Source organism: Solanum lycopersicum, chromosome 12 (genome assembly GCF_036512215.1).
Source record: "Solanum lycopersicum chromosome 12, SLM_r2.1".
In the NCBI taxonomy this organism is placed as follows: domain Eukaryota; kingdom Viridiplantae; phylum Streptophyta; class Magnoliopsida; order Solanales; family Solanaceae; genus Solanum; species Solanum lycopersicum.
Window position 1 is genome coordinate 57067771 of NC_090811.1, and position 3767 is coordinate 57071537.

General features: G+C 34.9%; 1 long non-coding RNA gene across 1 annotated transcript; it reads right to left on the reverse strand.

Annotated features, from left to right (window-relative positions):
* Window positions 1-232: 232 nt before the first annotated feature.
* LOC138340661 (uncharacterized) lies at window positions 233-3080 on the reverse strand. Its single transcript, XR_011213381.1, has 2 exons — window positions 2433-3080; window positions 233-501 (listed from the first exon to the last, which is right to left on the reverse strand). It is a non-coding gene; the product is annotated as an uncharacterized lncRNA (long non-coding RNA).
* Window positions 3081-3767: the final 687 nt, after the last annotated feature.

The following is a 3767-nucleotide window of genomic DNA, read 5'->3' on the forward strand; positions in this document are numbered from 1 at the left end:
ATTTGAGAAATGACAACTGCAATAATTTCATCTCCTTCAACTAAATTTGCTTTGGAAGGATAACATTTTTCATTGTCATCTAAAACTTCTCTTTATCTGTGTCACGACCCAAAATGAGCCGCGAGTGGCACCCACACTTACCCTCCTATTTGAGCGAACCAACCAACCTAAACCCCAACATTTCAACCATAATAAACAGAAAATAATGCGGAAGACTTAAAACTCATTACTATAACCAATAAATAACTTCTAAAATTTATTACTTATTATTCCCAAAATTAGGAAGTCATCACCACAAGAACATTCTATCCTCAATTACTAAATCTAAGAGTATCTAGGAAGCTAAAATAAGTAACAAATGGTCCATGTCCGAACTTCAAGGACATCAAGACATGAATGAGAGAGAATCAAGTCCGAGCTAGGAACAGTAGCTCACCCTGAAATCTGACGTGATGAAGACTAGCTAGAGTTGAGGACGAGTCGAAGTCGATAGTACGTTTGCTGCACTCCATAAATAACAAAGAGAATCATACAAGTAGGGGTCAGTACAAGGCACAAGTACTGAGTAGGTATCATCGGCCAACTAAAAATAGAAAGCAATATATATCGAATAATAACATAAAAACAACCAAATACTTAAAAGGTGACAACAACAAGTACCATAACCATTGGCCACAACACCAAGCACATCTATGAGGACTCAAGTCTCCACACCGTACTCATTTGGGAAACAGGTTCTTTAAACCTGAGTATATTAGCATAATTCAAGATTCACTCTCTTTACTATCCTGGTGTCGGAACGTGACACTCCGATCCCCTCAATATTCATTCATCTTACTATCCTGGTGTCGGAACGTGACACTCCGATTCTCTACTATCCTGGTGTTGGAACGTGACACTCCGATCCTCTACTACTACGTGTCGGTTCGTGACACCTGATCCTCTACTATCCTGGTGTCGGAACGTGACACTCTGATCCCCTAATTCTACGTGTCGGTTCGTGACACCCGATCCCCTAATCTCATTCTTCCTGTTCATCAAGCCTTCTTTTATACCAAGTCATCATCATTAACAAAGAGGTTTTTAAGGTTTAAGATTCAACAGCCTCATCATGCTAATTCATCATAATTACATAATCACATCATGCAAGCACACAATTAAGCATATAGAAAATTTTACAATACTACCCAACACATATCATTCGCTATTAAGAGTTTACTATGAAATAGCATAAACCATAACCTACCTCCACCGAAGAATCGTGATCGAGCAATCTACTTCTCCAATGCTTTGCTTTTCTCTTCGTTTCTCCCTCTCTCGTTCGTTCTCCCCTCTTCTCTCTGTTCTTTCTATTTTTCCTTCTTCAAACTCTTTTTCTTTTACCCTAATTACCATATAATTAAGTATAAAAGATGATAAAACTAACCCACTATTTATTTCAAGGTTATCTCCTTTAACCCCCAAGTAATTGAATTATTAACATTAAACCACTAACTTTATAATCATAAGCAGGAATAGTCCAAAACACCCCTTAAAAACATTAGCAGAAATCCGACCCAGGTGGAATTAAGCCACTCGTGATGGCCCATCGTGCCTGCGACGGTCCGTCCTGTAGGGTCGTCACAGAGTTCAGAGAGTCAAATTCATTAAAGAGCTCTGTGACGGTCCGTCGTGCCTACGACGGTCCGTGCTGCTCTTCCGTCGTGAAGTTCAGAGATTTAATTCCCCGTACCCAAATTCCCAGGGTCTAAGTGTTTTGGAACGAGACCCCCTCGACGGTCCGTCGTGCCCATGACGGTCCGTCGTGGGATCCGTCGACCCAGACAACTATTACCAGAAATAAACTCTACTGCTCCAAACGACTAAACAGGTCGTTACAATCTGCATGATGACTTGATTTTCCAGAAGTGAAACAACATCTTTTCCTTTTCTTAAATTTGAGATTATTAGGCATGTAACCTTGAGACTTATTAACATACCTGTTATTTTTATTGTTTTGTCCTTGCACTAAATTCTCCTTGAGATATAATTGTTTAGCCTTAAATGACTCCTCCTATTAGTATCTTCAATTAAAATATGAGTCACTATCTCCTCAATTGTAAAATTAGTTTGCTTATGATTTAACATGTTTTATAATCATTACACGATTAAGGTAATTTTATTATCAACACTCCAGCATAAATATTTGTCGGTAGAGAAATTCCTTTGGCCTTTAAGTCTTCAAGCAGTTTTTGATATTCATTAATTTGAATTTTCATCTCTTTCACGTCACTCCTCTGCCATTGATAATATCTTTCAACTACATTTTTTTGTAGCATCTTCAGCAGTGAATTTTTTAATGAAGGCTTCCCAAATAATTTTTTCTTCCTTGCAACTACAATAAATATCAAACAATTTGTTAGAAATGATTTGCAGTATAGTAGGCGATATACCTTATTAGCGTATGCCATGAGTCAGGATTTTTGTTGTCAGTTTTTGCACTTGGTTGTTGATTGCAACTCCATGAACATCAAGCAAAGAGAAAACGCTCTTGCCATCTTTTAAAATTTTATTAGAAAAGATTTCAATATTTGACACATCCGAAAATAGTTTAGCAAAAGATAATACAACTGAAATTGGAGTAGCAGGATTAGTACTAACATTTGTAGTATCAGAAATAATTTAAGGAGTAGTATTATCTGCCATAGTTTCTTAGATTGTTGGGGAAATATAAGAAATTTCACAATAATAAGTATAATAATAATAATAAGTTTATTATTTATCAAAAAGTTGTTCTGAAAATATGATCAAAATTAATACGAAGATATATGAATATTAGTACAGAAAATAGATAAATACTTGAGTCGTGCTGGCCACTGTCCTAAGAAACTATTTCAACGGTACAAAATGTTTCTCCAAAACAAAACATGCACTTCCCTATCTTAAATAAATAGAGGTAGAAGGAATCAACAAATTAATTATCATCAGCAAGTTATTCGGGGGATTTAAAATAACAAAGCGAAAATAAAATAACTTTAAAAAAAATGAAGAAACTAGGAAGAAAATGTTAGAAGAAGTAAACACAAATATTTTGTCGCTACAATTCTTTTCATAAGAGCAATATGCCTATTTATAGGCCACTGAGTAACTTGATCACAAGACAAGTGTCCTAGACACTTGTCCATTTCTTTTCATGCAAAATTGTATCATTAGACAAGTGTTAAGAAGTGGACATGTGGAAAACAAGGTGTAAAATATAGGTAAATGCTATATTGCCAATTTACCAATTTTCCAAATAATTTGAAAAATAATTTAATTATTGGCTTTGTAAATACACTTAGAAAATTAATATTTTAAAGTAAAACATTTTGCTTACATTATTTCAAATCAAATACCTTAGAATCGATAGTTATGACCTTAGAGGAGGCTTTTGGCTTAACCTAAGATGAAAAATTTAGGTGTCACAAGGATTGTTGGTTGTAGAAATCTTTAGTTCAATTAAAAATATTTATTGATAATTTCATTACCATAATTAACTAGTGTAACTATACATTGTTGATAGTTCCAAGTGAATTATAAATGGGAAAGCACCGAGTTGGGTGGAACGATCATGAGATTGGTCTACGATGTGGTATTAATATATATTTTCAGGGATATTTAGGTTATTTAGGGTAGATTTTTTATGTTTGTGTTATTGTTTTTAGACCTAGGTCAAGTTAAAGCTCCACAAAAGGGTAAGACTCAAGTTCAATAGACCATTCAGGCTTAATTTGACGTAGTTGATGATT